We start from the raw sequence: 24,218 nt of genomic DNA on the forward strand, positions 1-24,218 counted from the left end.
TGAAACATCTCAACTGGTATTTCGTCAATTCCTGGAGCCTTGTTTTTTGCCAATGCCTTCAGTGCAGCTTGGACTTCTTCCTCTGATACCATTGTTTTTTGATTATATGCTACCTCCTGAAATGGTTGAATGTCGACCAGTTCTTTTTGGTACAGTGACTCTGTGTATTCCTTTCATCTGCTTTTGATGCTTCACATGTCATTCAACATCTTGTCCACAGAATCCTTCAATATTGCAACTCAAAGTTTAAATTTTTTCTTCAGTTCTTTCAGCTTGAGAAATGCTGAGCATGCTCTTTCCTTTTGTTTTTCTAACTCCAGGTCTTTGCATTTCATTATAACACTTTACTTTGTCTTCTCGGGCCACCCTGTGAAATTTTCTGTTAGGCTCTTTTACTTCATTTCTTCCATTCACTTTAGCTACGCTATGTTCAAGCGCAAATTTCAGAGTCTCTTCTGACATCCATTTTGGTCTTTTTTCTTTCTTTCCTGTCTTTTTAATGAACTTTTACTTTATTCATATATGATGTCCTTGATGTCATCCCACATGTTGTCTGGTCTTTGGTAATTAGCATTCAATGCTTCTAATCTATTCTTGAGATGGTCTCCAAATTCAAATGGGATATACTCAAGGTAGTATTTTGGTTCTCGTGGTCTTGTTTTCATTTTCTTCAGTTTCAACTTAAACTTGATGGTCTGTTTTGAAGTCGGCCCCTGGCCTTGTTCTGACTGATGATATCGAGTCTTTCCTTCATCTCTTTCCACAGATGTAATCAATTTGAGTCCTGTGTTTTCCATCTGGTGAGGTCCACGTGTATAGTCATCGTTTAAGTTGTTGAAAAAGGTATTTACAGTGGAAAATCCTTGTCCTTACAAAATTCTATCATGTGATCTCCGGTGTCATTTCTATCACCAATGTGATATTTTTCAACCACAGCTCCTTCTTGTTTCCAGCTTTCACATTCCAATCACCAGAAATTATCAATGAATCTTCATTGCATGTTTGAACAATTTCAGACTACAAAAGTTGGTAAAAATCTGCATTTTCTCATCTTTGGCATTAGTGGTTGGTGTGTAAATTTGAATAATAGTTGTATTAAGTAGTCTTCCTTCTAGGCGTATGGATATTACCCTATCACTGACAGCATTGTACTTCAGGACATGTTCCTTATTCTTGTAGGATTGGACAGGGTTGAGGAGTAGGATGGATTTCAATTATTAAACAAGGTTTAAGGCCTTGGAAAGAAAGCAAGGAAAGGCAGTGGAATAGTATTTTTTGTTAAAGGGAAGCTTCTAGAGCTGAACCAATTATCCACGATAGTTATTTGCCATCCAAGAGAGCAATCCAGACAATTCCCTGCTTTTTTGAAGAAATTTATTCAATTATTGATAAGCTATAGTAATTATTAATTTTTTTCTTTTTTGCTTAAAAAATGCCCTTTTATGACTTAAATATACTGATACTTATTTTCTAAAACTGCATACCATAAGTAGAATTGGTCTTCTAGACCAGTGGTCTTTTATTTGTTTTTTGCTGAGGCAGTCTGTAGAAGACAGATGAAATTCATGTCTGAGATATTTATATAGACATAACTAGATATTTTAATTGCTGTGGAATAAGTAATACAGTATTATTAATAGTACAGAATTCCTAATATTATCTGAAAATACATCTCTTTCTTTACTAGTGTGGTTTTCTTTTATACTCCTGTGGAGAAGTGCTACCCTGTACAAGAGATAATCCTTCAAGTATTTGTTTGCAGTTAGATTTTATGCTGTCTTAAAACTGTCCCATTCCCCAATTATTCTCTTTTCTAGATGTACACCTCAGATTCCTTCAACGTTACCTCATGTTTCAAGTTTCATTATCGTGATCACTCTGACTAGAAAGAATTACTGAGGTCTACTTTATGCCAGCTACTAGAATATAAAGATTAAACATCAGCAAGTTCCACTACTTGGTCTCCAGGAACTTAGAACACAAAAAATCTTGACGTATAAATAGTAGTATAGTTGACGGATGCTATTATCAGTAAGCATAGGCTGTTATTAGTAACATAGGCCATTAAAGCATAACAAAACACAAAATTAATGGTTTAAACAACTTGTTTTTTTCTCTCCCCTCTGAGGAGTTATTGTAGTCACTAGGGAATTCAGACTTTCTCACTACTGGTAGAGTGTTACGTGGAAAAGAATATTGTGGCAGATCTCAAACCAGCAGTTAATTTGTTGAGCCCAGAAGCAACACACATCACTTTCATTCCAAACTCATTGACCAGAAACAGTCCCATGACCCCATCCAGTCACAAGAGGGCAAGGATATACAACCCTACTCTGTTCTTGGAAGAGTGATGCTATCATGAAAATATGAATATATTGCTGATCCAGGTTTGTTCTAACTAGAGCAATTATTTGTAGGACTCATATGGAGTCTGAATATTCAAAAGTAGAAAAGATTTTGAATATAGCAACTTGAAATGACATCATCCTTCTCTTGTCTTTACTTTTTCTATCAGCAATACATTTGGAGATGAGGAAAAAAAATGTGTGATGACTCAAGAGAAACTCTACACTAATTACAGAGTTATCCAAATGAACAGTTGTTAAAAAATAGAATAGACCTTTTTTGAGATTGTGAATTCTGCCTTGGTTTAGGAAGGAAGCAAGCAGATGCTTCCATTATTCATTGAACAAATATGTATCATTCACTGATGTTGCACAAACAGTGCTAACTGAAAGGTTGGCATTTCAAATCTACCCGACGGCATCTGGGAAGAGAGATCTGATGATCTGCTTGTGAAAGATTACAGCCGTTGAAAACCCTATGGAGCACAGTTCTTCTTTGAAACCCATGGGCTTGCCATTAGTCAGAAACAACTCCATGACAACCGGTTTGGTTTTTGGCTGTTATTGTTAGTACTGGGAATACAGACAATATAGCCAAAAGGGCAGCAGTTCTAATCCACCAGCCACTCCTTGGAAACCCTATGGGGCAGTTCTACTCTGTCCTATATGGTCAGTATGAGTTGGAATCGACTCAATGGCAACGAGTGGTTTTGGTCTTAATGTTAGTACTGGGAATACAGCCAATATATCTGCTTTCAAAGAGTTTACATATTACTAGGTCTAGACAGATAATGAGTAATTAAACAGATAAAGGTATAAAATATCGGAGCAATACATGCCACAAAGAAGCATTAAGCAGAGTGAGGGTGGATGAGTACTGAGTGAGGGAAGGGGTGATTGGATGTAGGATGTAGCTAAGCTCTATTGTTAAACAATATTTCATGGATAAACTAATGAATGTGAGAAGGAATTAGTCATGTGCACATCTGGAAGTAAGAACATTTCAGGCAGAGGGAACAACAGATGCATAGGCCCAAAAGCAGGAAGGTGCTTGTTATGTTAAAAGATTAGCAAGAAGTTTGGTGGGTATGGGACAAAGTGAGCAAAGGGTGTGGGGAGATGGAAGGAGATAAGATTAGAGATGTTAAGATTAGAGAATTTAAATTTCTTGCTAAGGTTCCACTGCTGCATCCTTTAGCTATGCTTTTCCAATTGAACACCTGGGATTCTCACTGTGTGCGTGGTAGTGGGTGGAGATTTGTTGGAGTAAGGATGCAAAACATCACAGATTAAAGATGGTTCTTCTTCTTCAAGTGTTCTTTGACTGGAAATTTAGTAATTTAGAGCATTACGTTTATTTTAAAAGCAAACATAGTTATGGTGTTTATGAGTACTTTTCAATTTTGATATGCATACAAGTCACCTGGAGATCGTATTAAAATCATTGGAAGATCATATTAAAATACAGATTCTGATTCAATACCTGAGACTTGTAATTCAAACAAACTCCCAGATGATGCTGATGCTGCAGGTCCACAGACCACACTGTGCGTGTCAAGAGTTTATAATATTCATATTATTTTTAGGATAAAAGATCGAGTAATTGTGATGAGACACTTTGGGATGACTTCCCACACTGTAAACTGTGTGTGTATTTATATCCCTCTGGTCTTAATGTATACAAAAGTTGAAAAAAGTTCAAAAAGTTTTGTTTTTGTTCCTTTAGAGATCTTACACCTATGACTTGGACAGCACCCACCAGATAGTAATACTTCATTCAGTTACAGCACACAGACAAATTCAGTTCTATTAACCCATGTCTACGAAAGAAACGTTGGCAAGTTAAAGTGTATTTTATGAGCTTTTTTAATAAACAAAAATTGCAATCTTAATTTAATAATAATTAGAGTTGAAAAGTCAGTTCTTCACAAAATACATTTCATAAATTATATAAATATCTATAATTAAAAGAACCAAAAGAAGATATCTATTGATCAACCTTCTTCTATATAAGCATTTGTTATCAGCTCTATTTAAAAAAAAAAAAGAAAAAAAACTAGATTGGTAAAGTATTTTTTCTCATTGTCAAAGAGTAAAACAGGCTCTAAATCTTCTGGATGAGTCTGCTTAACAGGGCTCATATACCTTGTCTACCTAAAACAGGGTCAATCATCCTTAATTAACTTATATGCCTCATCAGGGAGAAGCATCCATTTGATTTATTAATAGGTCTCTAGAGAGCAAATTAGCTTCCTTGGCAGTTCTAAACATGCTTTGAATCAGTACAAACTCAAATGTCTCCTGCTAGATCTCTAGCAGGCATTGATAAATAAAATCCTTTTAAACCAAGAAAAGATTTACCTCAACAGTATTAATATGGTGACACTTATAGAACTATAGACATTTTAGTTATAATCTAAACCCAGTAATGGTTAGATTATTGTTTCGAATGAGGGAATGGCAGCCCACAGTATTTGAGTGGTATACCCAAAATCCCACTGCTAGCTAATGGTGCAGCTAATTATGACATATGAGATTTCTGGACTCATTGTCCTGTGAGAGCCACACCCACCCTTCCCACCATTTTTCTATGCTGCATTCTCTTAACAAAATTGACCACCTACATGCTCTGTAATATATCTGTGAAAATGCCAGAAATATAATCAATTATCTTTGCACACAGAATTGCTTTAAGAAGTGTGAGTTAAAACTATTATATCATACATATTTAATCAATGATTCTATAAAGATCTAATCAGAAGTGCTTACCCACCTACAAGCATATATTTAAAAATCCCTTTGTAAACTTCATGAATTTAAGAAAAATTTAGTAAACAGTATAGGTAACTGATAATACTATTATGACAATAATGACATTTTTTCCATATAATGTATTCTTATTTTTCTAAGGAAAATAATTTCATAATATTTGATTCAGTGTATCTCACTGGTTGCAAATGTCATCTGCATCTGTGCAGTTTCTCCTTTACATTAATGTTCTAATAAAGGGATGGAAATATTTTAGTAGTTTTTTCTAATGGCTACCTGAGAAGAATGAGAATTCTAGAATACTTTATCATGTTCATAGGGAACCTATACATAGATCAAGAGGCAGTTGTTCCAACAGAACAAGGAGATACTGTGTGGTTTAAAGTCAGGAAAGATGCGCCTCAGGGTTGCATCCTTTCACTGTGCTTATTCAATCTGCATGCTGAGCAAATAATCTGAGAAGCTGTACTATCTATATGAAGAAGAACGTGGCATCAGGATTGGAGGAAGACTCATTAACAACCTGCAATAAGCAGATAACACAACCTTGTTTGCTGAAAGTGAAGAGGATTTGAAGCACTTACTGATGAAGATCAATGACTAGAGTTCAGCATGGATTATACCTCAACATAAAGATAACAAAAATTCTCACAACTGGACCAATAAGCAACATCATGATAAGTGGAGAAAAGATTGAAGTTGTCAAGGATTTCATTTTACTTGGATCCACAATCAACATCCATGGAAGCAGCAGTCATGAAATCAACGGACACATTGCATTGGGCAAATCTGCTGAAAAGACCTCTTGAAAGTGTTAAAAAGCAGAGATGTCACTTTAAGGACTAAAGAAGGGGCACCTGACCCAAGCCATGGTGTTTTCAATTGCCTGTGAAAGCTGGATAGTGAATAAGGAAGACCAAAGAAAAATTGATGCCTTTGAATTATGGTGTAGGCAAAGAATATTGAATAACTGCTTAAGGATGAACAAATCTGTTTAAGAAGAAGTACAGCCAGAATGCTCCTTAAAAACAAGGATGGTGAGATTTCGTCTCACATACTTTGAACATGTTATCAGATGGGATCAGTTCCTGGAGAAGGACATCATATCTAGCAAAGTAGAGGGTCAGCAAAAAAGAGGAAGACCATCAACGAGATGGATTGACACAGTGGTGCAACAATAGGCTCAAACATAACAATGATCATAAGGATGGCACAGGACTGAGCAGTGTTTCATTCTGTTGTACACAGGGTTGCTACGTGTGGGAGCCAACTCGACTGCACCTATCAAAAACAACAACACCTGAGAAATACATGAGGTGCTGTGTCAGGGAAATGGCTCCATCCTGCCATCTGAGCCTCCATGACAAAGTTAATCAGGAGTTGGTTGGAGAGTGGCAATTCAGGGTTAGAAAAACAAGCATTCTCTGGGGGTAAAGCAGATGAGGGAGGCATAATAATTGTGGCTGAGTAAAGCAGAGATGTGAGAGAAGCTTCCTAGGTAAAGCCAATGTTTGGAAGAATAATGGACCACATTTCAACCATCATTAGATACTAGAGGGGCAGATTGCCAATGCAAAGGGCTATCCATCTGAGGGTGTCATCTCCTCTAACCTAATGAAAATTCACAGGTTAATTTCTTCATGCTCAGCTTACTTACTCCCTGCAGGATTCAGCCACATAGCAATGGAGCTTAATTTTCTCCCAGCAGGTTGTAAAGTTACTTTCAGGAATTTTAAAGTTAATTTTAAAAATAAGGAAACAGAGGCATATTGGTGCTAAATTCCTTGCCCAAGGCCATGGAGTGAATCAGTGGTAGTATACCTATTAAACTTAGGTCTCATTATCTACAGATTGTGTTACTGGAGTATGTCTGAACATTCTCAAGTGAGGAGAGTTTGGTGTTTTCTAAATGTAATTTACTAGATCAGTATTCTAACCAACACACCTAAGTGCATGATCAAGATGACTCATTCAACAAAAATTTATTCTATTTTTACATGTAATACCTTGTTTATGTAGTTTCTACTTAAATTTCTTGAGATGATATTTCACTGATTACTGGTGAGTTGAAATGTGCTCATTTTCCTTTTCTAGTATACATGAAAATGCCAGAAATATAATCAATTATCTTTGCACATAGAATGGCTTCAGGAAGTTTGATTCAAAACTATTACATCACATATTTAATCAATGATTCTGTGAAGATGTAATCTGGATATTAAGAATCCCTGGGTTATCTCGGTCTGCAAACCCATCACCTACCCTGTAAGTATAAAACAATTTTCCATTTCCCATGCTGGTGTTTGAACCCTAGAAGAGCAACTGTTTCTTTCTCCAGTCTCCAGAACTTTCAGTTGTCCTGAAGCTCTAGTGTCTGTGACAACATCAGTTGTCCTTGACTGAAAAATAGAGATTATTTCCCACCCAGTGCTCACCCCAACATATAACCTGCCTGGAGTCCTTGAATTAGCAGGAAAGCTGCCTGTTCAATGCACCTGAACTGCCATTTCTTCCATCTATTTGCTATTCTCTAGGTTGCTTAATCTGTATTCTACTTTTCTTCGTGTATCCCGAGAATACAGAGGCCAAAATGTATTTGCTTTTTGTCCATCCTAAATGATGCAAAACTTTCACAATTTTTTTTTTTTTTTTGGTCAGTCAGAGGGGGGATTTGATTCCTTGCTTCTATAATTGTCTTTTTGTATTTTTTTCTGTCTTTTTTCTTTTTTCACCAGAGATTTATTCCAGTTTCCCTTCGACTTTCTTTCTCTTCCATTAATTTTCAGCTCCCAATACTGGTCTCATTTTCCCCTATCTCATTCAGGACTCTGAACTTTGCTCTGTTACTTACTACATGTGTTTAGACCAGTAACAGAAGTGCTACCTTAGATGGCTATAAGAAGTTCCACCTTCATAAAATGTGAACTCATGCTTATATTTAAAAAGAGAGTTAAAATGAGGCATGGAACATTTGCCAAAAAAAAAAAAAAAAGTATATTTCTGAAATTATTTCAGTCAGAACACAGGTACAGCATGTGCTGAAAACACTTTCCTACAATACAATTTATGTACGGAATTGCCACTTTTATTGCTTACAAATGGAAGAAAGAAATAATAGTTGAGGGAATGAAAATTACTGACTGATTGTGTTGATTATATACATTTGCTATAGAGTATTCTACGTAGCGCCTGATGCAGAATTCACCCAACCATTTCATTCTATGAAGGTTAAAATATATATATATAAAATTGCCATTTCCAGGATTCTCTAAACTGTTAAAATAGAAATAAATAGATTTTATAAATGTTTTTCTTAACCCTGATAAAATAAAATGTTCATAGCAGGGTGTTTGGTAACAAACTGTCTTCTGAAATTGCGACAGGACATTCTACATGCCTACTGGCCATTTAATTTAATGGGATTTTTATTAGTGTACACACACTGGTTATTTAAACCACAGGGGTCTTTGAAGGTATAGGCACAAAAAGAAAAGAAAAGAAAAATCAAAAGCTGCAATTTCTTTTTTTTTAAATTAAATACTTGTATTTTGTATTCATTTATTTAAATTACATTCTGACTAGCTTGTTTTTTCCAAAGCACTAGGCAGAATATCACTTTTAAACAGGTACAAATCAGTATACAATATAAAGGATTTGTTTTCAAATCATTCATTTCAATCCCCAAAAATGGTACTGTTGTAAACAATTTGCAACTATTTAACTGTTTAAACCTAGAAACTGACAACTCCAGGTAAACAGAAAACAAATTTGCTTTTATATCTGTTACTGTATTTTACTCTCTTTGTACTCACCTCATCTAATGCTAAATATGTGCATTGTCATTTAATACCATCTGCATAATTATATATTTAATATGTGCAATCTCACCAATAGGAATTTTATAATTCCCAGATCTATGCAATTGAGGTTTCATTTAGCTTCATTTGAAATACATATGCTCAAGAAAGTAATTTAAAAAGCCTACTTTACGATTAAATCAACATACTAGTCATCCAATTTTTAATTATTTTTCATTTCTAAAGTGTTTTTTAAAGTTTTATATGAATGTTTTCCTTGAATTAACTGTTAAAACCATTCAAAGGACTGAATCAGAATAAAACTGAAAGATCATTTTTGCAAAATTATAAATTTTTATTTAAAAAAGGGTAAGTTAAGTTTTAAGAAAAATGATTACCTTCCTCTTAGAACTAGGATATATTTAAGTCCTTTCAAAATTAATTTTTTTAAAAAATAAATTTATAGTGAAGAGAAGATAGAGGAGAAATACAATGAGGAGGACAAAGATGAGGATGAGGAGGAGGATGAGGAAGAAGAAATTGGGTTTTGGAAGAGAAAATTCATTTTGTCCTCAAATCAAGATTTTTCTTAATATTCTATGTCCTCTTCAAGTTTTGGTAGTTCCTGATTGTTGAATTCAATGCTTTATTCCAGTCTTCAGTGTTTCTGCATTGCTTTTGACTCACTATTTTCTGAAACTAGGCTGACTTATATCATCCTGATCACAATACTTTTGAGAGTGAAAAGTTATTCAATAAAAGTTATACTGGGACAACAGATATTAACCAAGATAATCTTGGAAAAAACAGGAGATATGATCAATCATAACTTCAAACATCAAATGTGTGACCCAACTTTACCAAAACAGTATTTTATACAAGTGTTTAAAATCAGATTTGGTAGAATAGAAATTTATCCAAAAAATATACATGGCACTATATTGTTAATAAAGGTCAAAAAATCTGTGACAGATGAGATATAAACTCGATTTGAATTATAGGGAAGGTTTATACAAGAGAAAAAAGGCAAGAAAAAGAAATGCTGGGAAAAAAAAGAAATGAGAACTGATTCGAAGACAAAAATAATTTACTGAAATTTATTTCTTTTTCAAGTTAAAAAAGACTTCCAGCTTATTTTCTTTGTTTAATAAAATTGGTTATTTCCTTTTTAGAGCTTTCACAATCATTTTAAGATCACTGTTAGATGTGCCAGTGTTTTGATATGGATACCCTCCTATCCATTATCAGAGCCCTAGTGGCGCAGTGGTTAAGAGCTACGGCTGCTAACGAAAATGTTGGTAGTTTGAATTCACCAGCTGCTCCTCGGAAACAAATGGGGCAGTTCTACTCTGTCCTACAGGGTCGCTATAAGTCGGAATCAACTGGATGGCAACAGGTTTGGTTTGGTTTGGTTTTTTATCCATTATTAGAAAGAAAGAGAAGTATCAATTCTGGATAACTTTGCACAAGTCCCAGAAATAAGACATGATAAATACCTGTTAGATATTTGGTTATAGGATTTTCTTCTTCATCAGTGAGCAAGATGATTTGAGAGCTGTGAACTGTTGTGATTTGGAGGCCTCTTTGCTTGGTATGAGAGTCAACAGTAGTAGGAGAATGATTGTACCTCCAACAACTCTTCCAACATGCTGGTTGTTGAAAGGGTAAACAATTTAGTTTTCTTCCTTTTTTTTGGCCTGCCAAATCTACACAAAATAAGGAAAAAAAGTTCCAACAAAGGATCCCAGTCATCTAATTATATTTACCAATGATTACTGACAGAATATAGAACACATCTTTGACTTAATTCTAAAAAAGGCTTCTGGGGAGCATGTTATATTTCATGAATATGCTCTACTTAAGCATAAAAGAAGTACTAGGAAAATTCTGTATTTTAACTTTGTTTATAGTAAACTGTGTGTTATATTTAACATAACACATTAGTCTTTTCCTGCATAGAATATCCTTAATCCATGCTTCAGAGTAGTTTAGTTTTATTGAGTAGAATCACATAAATTTGAAGGACACAGGCTTTTCATTGAAATTTAGACTTTAGCAGTGACAGGTTGGATACATGTGTTTTACTCTTATGGACAGTGTTTGGAAAGTGCACAAAGTGACATTTAATATTACTACTACTTAATAGCAACTTAAAATTTTATAATAATTCCCTCTTCTCTCCATGAAAGAGTAGCAAAGACTGGATTTACCTTCCCATCTAAAGCAAGAAGAAGCAAACAAGTTTACCACATATTTGAGGCAATGAGTTTCAAAACTCAGGGCATTAGGCAATTAAAAATAATGATCCTTGAGAGATAGAAAACATATGAGGTGAGTCCTGTGTTTGACCTGGCTTGATGCCTATAGAAAGTATCTGGGGTAAAATATAGGGAGGGAGAACCTAGACAGAGCCCAGTGGAATCCTTGAGTTGAAGCCATGGAATTGAGAGTCCATGGAGATCAAAACGTCTAGAGTTCACTGAAGAGAGTACTGGAGAAAGAGAACTGCATAGAGAGTGAACACTTGAGATCTGAAGTCCACCTTCAAGTATTTAAGTGAATACTAATCAGTGCATACATATGAGGAAACTACCTGATGATGGGGAAAGAACCACCCAAAAGGATTAAAGGCAGCATAGCCTAACTCTCACAAAGGCTGGGCTAGTGCATGCCCCCATCAGCCAGAATAGAAAACGTCATAATTCATAAGAGATTTGATAGTGTATTCAGAAATGGCTTGCCTTATTAGTGGTAATAATCAGCCATTGACTAAACACTGTGTTGTTCCCCCTTCCAGAAAACATCAATAATTTAACTGCATACCAGAGTAAAGCCCAAGAATATTTATAGGAATTTAAAAAAAAAACCAGCAAATGCAAGGTAACACACATAATGTCTAGCATCAGATAAAAAAATAACTGGTATGCAAAGAAGCAGGAAAATATGATCTATAAGGAGCAGAAAAATCAGTCAATTGAAGCCAGCTAAGAACTGACACAGATGATAGAATTAGCAGACAAGTCATTAAAACAGTTTTTATAACATTATTATATACTCTTAAACAGTAAAGTACAAATATGGAAGATATAAAAAAGTCAAAATCAAACTTTTAGAGGTGAAAACTACGTTCGAAATTAATCATATGCTGGATGAGATTAATGACAAATTAGACATTGCATAGTAAACTTGAAAACATAGAAGAGAAACTAACCAAATGAAACACAGAGAGAAAAGAGAATAATGAAAAATGAAAAGGGTATTAGTGGACAGTGGAACAAATTGATACTTCTCAATATATATGTAGTTTTTAGTCTCAAAAGGAGAGAAGAGAGGGTTGACAGAAACAAAACTGAAGAAATAATGGTTGGATATTTCACCAAATTTGATGAAAAGTATAAAATTATAATCTACAGATTCATGTTCTACATATGCAAGAAACATGAAGAAAACCATATGAAAACATTTCATAATCAAATTGCTCAAATCAAGTGACAAAGAAAAAATCTAAAAAGTAACCAGGGGGAGAGGGTAAGTTATATATAAAAGTAAAAAGGAACAAAGATTAGGATAACAGCAGATTTGTTGATCAGAAACAATGCAAGCAAGAAGACAATGGTGCAATATCTGTAAATCACTAAAAGGGGAAAAAACTGTCAATCTAGAATTTTATACTCAGCAAAAGCATCTTTCAAATATGAATGTTAAATTAAGAATTTTTTTCAAGTACATGAAAGCTGAAATAATTAATCATCAGTACATCTGCACTATAAGAAATATTAACTCCTTCTAGTTAAGAGAAAATGATAACCTGTTGCCATCAATTTGATTCTGACTCATAGCGACCAAGGAGAACTTGCCCCATAGGGTTTCCAAGGAGCGGCTGGTGGATTCAAACTGTCAACCTTTGGTTATCAGGCATAGCTCTTAACCACTGCACCACCAGGGCTCAAAGAAAATGATACCAGATGTAAAAATGAATCGATACAAATGGATGAAGAGCATTGTAAATAGTAAATGGGTAAATATATTTTATTTTCTTATTATTTAAAGAACTTTAAAAGATATTTCACGATTTAAAGATAATAATAATGTAATCCACCACTTGTCTGTCAGTTTGTCTTACTGTGGTGGATTGTGTGTTGCTGTGATGCTGGAAGCTATGCCACTGGTATTTCAAATACAAGCAGGGTCACCCATGGTGGATAGGTTTCAGCAGAGCTTCCAGACTAATGAAGACTAGGAAGAAGTACCTGATGATCTACAAAAAATTGGCCAGTGAAAACCTTATGAATAGCAAGATATTGTGTGTCAACTTGGCTGGGCCATAACTCTCAATGTTTTGGCAATTGTATAATGTGATCACTTCCCTGTTGAAATTTGATACATGACCATCCCCATGATAGAATCTGCTGAGTGGTACCTGCGGAGGTGGAGCTTGTGGTGGCTCATTTCCTCCTCAGTCTTCATCTCTCTGCCCTCCTACTTCTGCTTCCTTCCTGCTCGCCTTGCCAGGGCTTTTTGCTTCTTCTAGATCCTGCAGCTGGCTCCTGTTTGTCTGATCTCCGGTTCTTGGGACGTGAACAAGCAGCTTGCCTGCCGATCTTGAGATTGGTCCATCTTCACACCCTGCTATAGCCCTGCTTTCTGGCCTGCCAATCTTGGGTTCTCCAGCCACTGTGGCTTCATGAATCAGGAGAATCTTCTTTCCTGTCCCATGGACCTGAGACGTTACCCAGCCTCTAAAAACCGTGTGAGCCATTTGCTTGATATAAATCTCTCTCTGTCTCTCTCTCTGTATATATGTATATGTGCTTTACTGGTTTTGCTTCTCTAGGAACTCAGCCTAAGATAATGTGCTTGGGAGCAATGGTGAAAAAATCAAACGACATGTTTCATTGGACAAATGTGCTGCAAAAGACCTCTTAAAAGTATTAAAAAGCAAAGGTGTCACTTTGAGGACTAAGGTGCACCTGACTCAAGCCACGGTGTTTTCAATCACTCATATGCATGCGGAAGCTGGACAATGAATAAGGAAGACCGAAGAAAAACCAACGTCTTTGAATTATGGTGTTGGTGAAGCATATTGAATATACCATGGCCTGCCAGAAGAAAAAAGAAAACTCTCTTAGAAGAAGTACAGCCAGAATGCTCCTTAGAAGCAAAGATGGTGAAAACTTCACCTCACATACTTTGGACATGTTATCAGGAGGGACCAGTCTACTTGGTAAATTAGAGGGTAAGTGACAAAGAGGAAGACCCTCAACAAGAAGGGTTGATATAGTGGCTGCAACAATGGGCTCGAACGTAAAATGATTGTGAAGATGGTGCCAGTACAGGCAGCGTTCAGTTCTGTTGTACACAGGGTCACTGTGAGTTGGAACTGACTTGATGGCACTTATGACCTACGACAACAGTACAACAGAAACAAACAATCAGACCTTGGAATATAAATATCAGTCTCTTACACTAAAATATTTAGTGATAAATCTGACAAATTTTTGAGGCCTGTTCCCAGGAAAATTATTTTTAAAAAAATTGCTTAGAGCATGTGGAAATGCAAAGGTCCTAGAAAAACCACAATAGTTTTGATAAAGAGCAAAATTGGAGGAATAATACAACTTAGTTTCAAGACTTATTTTAATGCTACAGTTTTCAGTGAGTGTGGCACTGGTGTCAAGACAGACAAACAGATCAATAGAAAGAAAAGCAAGTGCAGAAAGAAACCCATGCATATGTGGACAAATGATTTTCAACCAAGGTTCAAAGGGAATTCAGTGGAGAAACATAGCATTCTTATAATTTGTGCTAGAATAACAGGACTTTCATAAGTAAAGAAACAACAAACTTTTATCCATTCCTTGAGCCACATACAGGATTTAAATTAAATGGATCATAGACATAAATGTGAACCTTGAAACTATAAAACTTCTAATTTTAACATTTCTAGTACTAACTCTGAGGTGAAAATTTCTTAGAGTCAACACCAAAAGCATGATTCATAAAAAAAAAAAAATCAAACTTCATATTTTAAAAATCTGCTCTTCTAAAGAAACTATTAAGAAAATGAAAAGACAAAAGAAATTCTGGAAAAAATATTTGGAAAGCATACATCTTATAAAGGACTTGTATCCAGAATATAAGAACAACTCTCAAAACTTAATAATAACAAAACAACAATCTAATAATAAAATGGACAAAAATTTGAACAGATACTTCAGTTAAGAAGATGGATAACAGACAAGCCCATTCAAAACTATTATTTATTAGAAAAATGCAAATTAAAACCAAAATGATACAACACTATAAGCCTACAAAAATTAAAAAGACCTACCATACTAAGCAATGGCAAGGATGTGGCAAAACTGAAAGTTGCGTACAATGCTGAAGGGAGTGCAAACTAGAGCAACAACTTTACAACACAATTTGACAATTTCCTTAAAAGTTAAACATGCGCATACTAAATGATCCATCTATTTTATTCTGTATGAGACCATATGTCCATACAAAGGCTTATACACAAATGTTCATAATAATGTTATTTATAATAGTCAAAACCTATAAATAACTTAATGTCCACTAACAGATGAATAGATGACCAACTGTAATACAGAAATGCCTAACGTCCACTACACGAATACTACTTTTCTGAAATAGGACATTATGTGATTTGGACGTTGTGGGGAACACCCTGTTAACTATAGTACATGTTAGTATATATTCAACACACGTGTATCAATGTAACCACATCGCAAGCTGCTCTGGCTCTCCCTTAGCGCCCTCAGCCACAGGGTTTGCAATCTTGCACGTGTAAATTGGCTACCTCTGTGCGCTTGGCGCTCTCTGAGCAACTTCCGGGGAGGCTGGTCAGAACTGGAAGCCCAGAGGGACTTAGTGGAGCAGCCGCAGCCCAGCGTCTGCCCACAGGCACCAACCTGCAGGGCTGCCGTGCGACGCACGCGCCAGCTGCAGTCACGTGAGCTGCAACAGCCCCGGCTCCCCGTTGCCACTGCTCAGGAGCTGGACGCTGCATCACGGGCAGCCCCTGGAGCCCAGCGGTAGCTGCCTCGCGCAGCAAACTCAACGCAGGCCCCCGCCCTTCCAAGTAAACCCCTCCTCCCTGCCCCACGGACGTACATGCGGTGGAAGGTTGCCCAAATCTGCATTATGCAGCGCATAGCTGTATATCCTTACAATAGACTAGTCACCAGTAAAATAATACATTGATACTTGCAATAACAAACATGTATGAATCTCAGAATTATACTGAGCGAACGAAGCCAGACCTCTCCCCAAAAAGAGTACATTCTTTGAAAATGTCATTTATAAAAAATTTTCAAACATTCAAACAAATCTCTAGTAACAAAGTAAATCAGTGATTGTTACAGGGTGGAGGGGATAAAGGGAGTCGTGGGATTGAGGGACTACAAAGAACACAAGGAAACTTGGAAGGATGTGTATGTATGTTCACTGTCTTCATTGTAATGATGGTTTCACTGGTATATACAAATGTCAAGATATATCAAATTCTATATTTTAAATAAATGAAGATTATTGTATGCTAATTATACCTAAATTAAGCTGTTTTAAAAAGCAAAACCAACGTATAGAATAATGGTGACGCTGCACAGCATGATGAACACAATGTGCCTGAACTGGATATGTGAAGAATGCTGAAAGAACATATGTTTTGTTACATATCTATTTAGCACAGTAAAAACAAAAGCAGACAAACAAAACATTCCCCGGTCCCATCTGGGGAGTGTTTTGCTTAGGGTGGGCTGCACTGTCGGAAGACGGTATATATTTATGAAAAAACATCTTTTAACAGGGATGAATCTGCAACATTTTATCCTTTAACTGACTTTTAAACACAATTCTTTGAATTGTATTGAAATATATTATTAATATATATTAATTAATTATTATAATATGATATATAATACATTATATATACATTATAATATATTGTATAGTATAATAAAGCCATTATAGATATTAAATATATCTTATAGAATTATAAATATATAATTAAATAGAGTCTATAAATGTTGCTGTTTTCCCTTTCAGACTGTAAATTGGCAGCTGTCTTGTTAAATGTTATGATTATTTCAGCTTTAGTGATGTTTTGCTTTTCTGTTTTGGAGATATTTTTCAACCTTCTGCATTCTCTGAGGGGAACAGAAGTATCTTTGCAAGTTCTACCAAGTCCAGAAGAGCTTCAGTCCTTTTTAGTACATTTCCTAGATTTACCTATTGTATGAACAATGAATGAATAAATCTAAATCTACAAATCAATTTTAGAAAAGATTTAAGGATTTTGAAATATATAAAAGTAATAAATTTTAGAAAAAGAAGATATAGAGAATAATAATAAGCAATGTAAACATGGCATATTAAAAAGCATAAGATTTTGAGCCTACTTTTTTTTTTCTTAAAATTGAATTAGAAAAACCCTTCTTAAGATATGATGTAACTTCATACATCATAGTAACTTAGTTACTAAATTCTTTATACTGTGACTCTTAGAGAAATAGCCAAGGTTATCTGACTTGATTAGTCTTGTTGGAAGAAAAAGAAAGGTCATTTTTAAAAAGAACAATTATAGAAATGCCCTTATTTCAGGGGAACCTCATCGTAATGTTAGATTGAAAGGATAGTATTGCTGCCTGCCTTATAGGTTAACTATCATCAAGTTTTAATTTTAAAGTATTTTTTAACATATGAATCCATGTACAAAAGAATCATATTAAAATGATGAACTTCAACTTATGGAACACGGACATTGTACTGGAACTTCAATCTACAAGTTTATCTGAGTGCTAATAACAGTTACCCTATATTAACTGATCTGTTGAAATGGTTTCCTAATGTTTCTCTCTGATTTGATTTTCTGTCTTCTTCAAGGTATCCTTTGTATTTCTCCTGATCATTTTAAAAACAAGCTTGCTCATGTTTGTATCCTTAAAAATATTCTCCTCTGACAGGATAGAATACACATTCCTTAGCATAGGCAAAAGACCCTTTGAACTATAAGCCAATTCTATCTTTATGCCACATTGCTTGACCTGATAAAATTTAAGAAAATTAATGCAAGTATTAAAGATATGCATCAGCACAACACATGAAGAATGGGAAGACAAGTAGAAACCAGTTAAAGAGGTTTTTTCACTAGTCCAGGTAAAAAAAAATGGTGACTTAAATTATGATAATGGGAGTGGCGATTAAAAGTTTACATGCAATTTGGAGTTATTATCAGTAGGAGCTGTGCGAAGTGGGAGAGAAGGAGGAGTTGATGATGACTACAGATGTTTATCTGAGTGGCTGGATGTGCACACAAAGTGGGCGGAGTTTGGGACGGGAGAACATTTCAGTGTGAGACATGTTGAGTTTGTTGTAGTGTCTGTGACATTTTCAGGTTGTGATGTCTCTTAATATGTGGGAGTGTATGTCAAAAACTTAGGAAAATTGAAAAAGTAATGGATAAATAATTGAGGTTTATCAGAGTACATATATTAATCCAGATAAATGAATGGAATTACTCAGTAAGAGTTTCAGTCTGAGAGAAGAAGGCTGAAAATGGCTTCTAGGTGTGAGAGAGAACCAGGAGATGGGAAAGGAATGATTAGCACGCTAAGATAAAAACCAGGTGTAGCAGAGGCAGTGCTCACCAAACATGTCACTAAACAATTCCTTGCAGTTGGGTTGCGGCCATAGGAATAATTTTGGCCAATAGACTCTAAGCAATTGTGACATGAGGAAGATAAGAGCCAATAAGCCTCCTTCTTGCCTTCTTCCTTTTGCATAGCAACCTGGGAGACCAAACTCTCCAGACAGCGTAGCCTCAAGAGGGGAAAAAATCACCTAACTCATGTTACAACTGGCATAGGTAAAAAACTTAATTGTGTTAAGTCACTGGGTTTGTTACTCAACATGACCTATCCTATCCTACCTACTGTGCCAGGAACTAGCAATGTCATAACACCAAGAAAAAGTGGATTTCAAGAAGGATGTTACCTATAAATCAAACAAAACAAAATGCAATATGCAGCTACCATAGTTAGCAATCATGTGAGAATTGGTGATGTGAGTGCCAATTTTTTCAGGTGACTATCAGGAGCCCTGGTGGCATACTGGTTAAGAGCTCAACTGCTAACCAAAAGGGTGGCAGTTCAAAGCCACCAGCCACTGTTGGAAACCCTATGGGGCAGTTCTACTCTGTCCTATAGGGTCACTATGAGTTGGAATTGACTCGACGGCAATGGGTGGGATCAGGAGCAAAAGCCAGATAGGTATCAGTTGTGCTACAAAAGAAGATGAAAGAGCAACTATAAATTATGCTTTCAAAAGGTTTGATAATAAATAAAAGAAGAGACAATGGTTGAAGGTGAGGCAAAGTAAGTTTTTGTTAAATTAACTAATTAAAAAATTAAGCTCAATTTTTTGTTAAATTAAAATGGAAAATGTATCCTGTAAATTTTCATATGGAAAGCAACAGGCATAAAACTAATCCAAAAGAAAAATAATAGCCAATTATTTTGATATGGATATGGAAATTGCAGCATTTACAAATTATTATCCCTGATTTAATTGTAGTTAAAAGTCTCATGAGTCACTATTTAATAAAAACATGTTTTTGTAAAGTACCTCACTTTTACCAATCACCAGAATTTAGGAAGGCAGAATGTAATTAAATAAGTTGGAATTTTTCCAATTTTTTTTTTTTTTTTAATATGAAAACAGCTTTAGGATTTTTACATTACTATCAAGACTAATTCCTCAATTTTATGTTTTGTTTTGAACAAGAAATATGAAGACCCTACATTCTACAATGTATTCATTAGGTTAAAATTCCATAAAAAATTTCAAATAAGTTACTCCTTTCTGCAGCACATATACTAAAATTAGAACAATACAGAGAAGATTAGCATGGCCCCTGCACAAGGGTGATACGCAAATTTTGTGAAGCGTTCCATATTTTTGAATGTTGACATGTTGTGGGGTTGGCAACCAATATCACAAAACAGTATGTGTATTAATTGTTCAGTGAGAAATCAGTTTGCTCTGTAAACTTTCATCTAAAATACAATAAAAAAGTACAATGAAAGAAAGAAGAAAAAAAATTCAAATAAGAAATTTCCTATTTAGAAATTTTCTATTGGAATTTTTCGAGGACCTATCACTTAATAAAAAGTGCCTGAGTTTTCAGAGTAAACTACAATGTACTTATTTCCACCTTGTTAGAAGAAGCAATCTAACAGAAGTTAATCTGGTAGGAAGAAAATTCTATAACAGAACTTCACACAGGGGTTCTAATTGGATTTAGCTGGAGCAAGACTAATGCACTCTTTTGGCAGATTGAGTCAGATTCTTGACTCTAAGGAATTTCCTTTACTATTCTGCCCTTGCCTAGGATTGTAGAAGAATGAGAACTGGGAATGATTAAACATGAAGTGCAAGACCAGCTTCTGCCTATCTCCTGGTAGATCAATTTCCAGTAGAAAGGAAGGGAGATTATCGAAGCAGTGTTAGAAATGACTGTCCATGGACTGAGCCGACAATGCTACAAGCAGGTAACAATTATCTTATTAGTTATTCTCTCTTATTGAAATATTTTTTCCAATGAAAAGGGGCTGTAGAGCTTCAACTCTGCTGGAGTAATATTGCTGGGGTCAATCCTTTTCAGCCAAACCAGTGCAGGAACCAGCAATAATCTATGTTTTGTTTTGCACATAAGAATACTTCAGGCATTCTACTATGTCCAAGTGGTAATGGCCCAGACAGATATATCACACATACATTGATTCATTTTTTCATTCATTTTGTTCACCAATATGTATTAAGATTATGCTAGGAATGCAAAATATATTAAGGCAGAGTTCCAGCTCTCATTTATTCATAATATAGTTGATGGAGACAGATGTATGAAAAAAGATGAGTGCAATAAAATGTAATAGGTGCTCTGATAATACTCTTTACATGGTTTTTAAGCCACAAAGGAGAAAGACATCAACCTAATCTTAAAGGTAAGTAATTGGTTTATATAAGCGTCTTTGATTAAATCTTACAAATTCTTTTTTTTTTTTTTCCAGACAGGCCATAGCAGAGGTAGAAAGTGAGGATAAGGATAACAGGCCGTTTTAGATATGACTGGAACACAGATGCAAATGGCAGCAAGTTGAGAGATGAAGCTGGAGTGGTAAGAAGAGCCAGGATTGGGAGCCTGGTAGCCTATGCAATAGGAAATTGATGTTATTTTGTAGTCATTTGAAAGTCAGCAACTATTCACACAAGTGCATAAAATAAGATTCAACTAATATAATATCTTATTTTCTGTGACAGTTTATTGAAAATTCTTTCTGTATTTAAAACATTACGAATAAAATAATAGTGGCAGTATAGCATAATGACAAAGAATATGGACTCTGGAGCCAGACTGCCTAGCTTCAAATCCAATTCTGGCTCTAGCTAGCTATAATAACTGCCTCTGTTTCCACATCAGTAAAATGGGAATAAAAATAGTGCCCAACTCATAGGTTCCTTGTGAGGATTAATATAGGTAAATAACTCATAAGTGTAAATAGCACTTTATAAGTGCTCTATATATGTGCCAAGTTATATAGCTAATAAAAGTTCTTGGACCATGTTTCTGTCAAGGTGATCTTTTTCAAAACAAGCTTGTACAGCTAACGAAAGTTCTTGTCTCAGTCCTTAAAAACATTTAATTATTACAAAATAAAGTGCAAATTTCTTAGTATAGGAAAGATGTTCTTCAAAAGTTAAACCACTTGTACCTTTAAAGTCTCTTCCCTTACACAAACACAACTTTTGAAAAATTAATACAAGTATGAAATATATATATATCAGTTATAACTGGATATTTTCCTACTAAAGATAAGTATGGTAATTAAATTTTCAAGAGATGAACTCACCAACTTCCAGAATTGATGATCATTAAAACATGTGTACTTGTAATATAATCTCTTCTAGGAAAGCCGATGTAAGGAATTATATTGGGAGCAGTACAATCACATAGAAAATACAGTAAATATTTATGGCCCAGGATATGGGTGCACAGAAGTAAATTCAGGAAAGCCTAAAACTTCAAACAATTACCCCCTAGGTATTCCTGTTTTCTCCAGCATGGGAATTATTTTACACTTAATGAAAAATTAATAGAAATACAGATGTGTCCTGCTTTGATAAAGTAAGATAGAGATGTAAGATTCCAATGTTTAAAATAGATTATATGTTTTATTATATTTAAGATGCCTCCTTTAGTGAATATGTTTAATACATTTATAGTTCAATTTACAGGGTAAAGTGAGAATATTGTATAAAGAGATACAGAGAGGATATAATTTGTGTTTCTCTTTTACATAGTCTTTTTAAAATACAAATAAGAAGCGAAAGTAAAAAAAAAAAAGTGTGTTTTTTTTCCTTCTCTTTCATTTTCTGGAAGGTTCTTGGTTTTTAATGCTAAGGCACTTTCACTCATGACACACAGCAAAAGTCCTTATAAATTTTATTGACTAGGGCTTACTTAAATTCTGATTTCATGTTCTTTTTGGATACATGGTGTTGTTGACCTGCCTTTTACTTTTTTTTAAATCAAGATAAAACATTTAGACAGTTTTATCCTTATCAGATTTTGCCTCCTACCCAATATGAGTCGGAATCAGCTCAATCGCAACAGGTTTGTTTTTTTTCGTTTACCTAATAAATATCATTGGTTGTAGCATGCTTATTTTGAAAACTTTATTAACCCCTCTTGCTTCCTAAACTACCCACATGCCTGTTTGGCAGTGAACATACAGAACAAGGATGATAACTTATAATTTAAAGCCATTTGCATTTATAGAAAATATTGGAATTGAAAACTATCATTCTCAAAAAAAAACACATTTGTAAAAAGGTAGACAAAATATAACTATAAGTCCCATATTATCCACAGCCAAATCCGAGGCAGTTCAACTTACTTGTTAAGCGTCAATATTGCTACCCCCCAGGACTCCTCTTACATTTAAAGCATTCTCCTCAAATTTCATATTTTAAAATATATTATTTTCCAAAAAGCCTGTGCGTTATTATTGTGTTAATGGAGCCCCGTTACTACGGGAAATAGGACTTGGGATCAGGTAAAGTAACTCACAGAATAGACCTAAGTAATTTCTGCACTAATGAGGTTTAACTATAGAACTAGATGAAACCGGGTATTTTAGGCCTCCTCTTGTATACTTCATGGGGATGCAACTATATCTTAATGATATATTTTATTATTAAATGTTAAAAAAAATAAGGTATTTACATGGAAATTTTCAGTCTTTAGACAGATAGGTATAGTTTCAAAGCTTCAAAGAGGAAGACATCAGAGTAATGAATTATTGCATCATTACCTGACTAAAGTCTGGTGATCCTTTCAGGAAATGTGCTGAAAGACACAAAGGCTACATCTGTGAACCTGGAACTCGTTACACCTGGTCTATCAGTGTAAAATGTTCAATGGGCCCAGAAAAGATGAGTGAGTGAGGTTTATCAAGAGGAGTGAAGGCAGTCTTTCTAGTTAATAGACCAGAAGTTCACAGGGATTACAAGACATAATTGCACTGAATACTTTACCTGGGCCTATTCTCTAACATCTCTGGATAAAAGTTAATGTCAATGATATAATAGATTATCCATTACCTTACAGAAGGGACAAAAGCTGACATTTTTCTCTTATTTTAATTTAGACATTTCCTTTTCTGTAAAGAAAAAGAATTAGGTAAGGTATACATTATTTTGAGAATTTCAAAGGTTTACATTTTATTCAGAATCCTTGAAAATGGCATACAATGGGCGGTATATTATTTTTAAAACCTCTTCCTGTGTCTTTTATTTTTAAATGGTTAACTTTTCTCTGTTTAAAATTGAAAGACCATAATCACGATTATTTCCTGCCAATCCATCTTAGCAGAATAGTTTAGTTTCACTCTACTGTGGCCTATTTTTTGGAAAGATGTTTTTATATTAAAAGAGCGATTTGATAGAGACGCATTGTATTTTAAATAAAGCAAGCATTTTTCTTTTTTTTTTTTTGCTTTTTAGAAAACAGATGTGTATAATTCCCTTTCACATATTAACCTTTTCCCCTAAACTTGGAAACCAATAATAGGCTTAGTATTAAAAAAAATCTTCCAAACTTAGTTATTTGCTTAAAAAAAAAAATCAGAAACACAATATGAAAAAAATCTCTTCACTATGTACATCAGAAAGAGGTGCTAGAATACTACAAATAGTGAGTATCAGTATGAACCACAGAAAAGTTGTA

General features: G+C 34.8%; 1 non-coding gene across 1 annotated transcript; it reads left to right on the forward strand.

Annotated features, from left to right (window-relative positions):
• Positions 1-19,782: 19,782 nt before the first annotated feature.
• On the forward strand, positions 19,783-19,890 carry LOC111822312 (U6 spliceosomal RNA). The gene has a single exon (XR_002825601.1). It is a non-coding gene; the product is annotated as a U6 spliceosomal RNA (small nuclear RNA).
• Positions 19,891-24,218: the final 4,328 nt, after the last annotated feature.

The sequence above is a fragment of the Trichechus manatus genome, unplaced genomic scaffold (genome assembly GCF_000243295.1).
Source record: "Trichechus manatus latirostris isolate Lorelei unplaced genomic scaffold, TriManLat1.0 scaffold00156, whole genome shotgun sequence".
NCBI classification, from domain to species: Eukaryota; Metazoa; Chordata; class Mammalia; order Sirenia; family Trichechidae; genus Trichechus; species Trichechus manatus.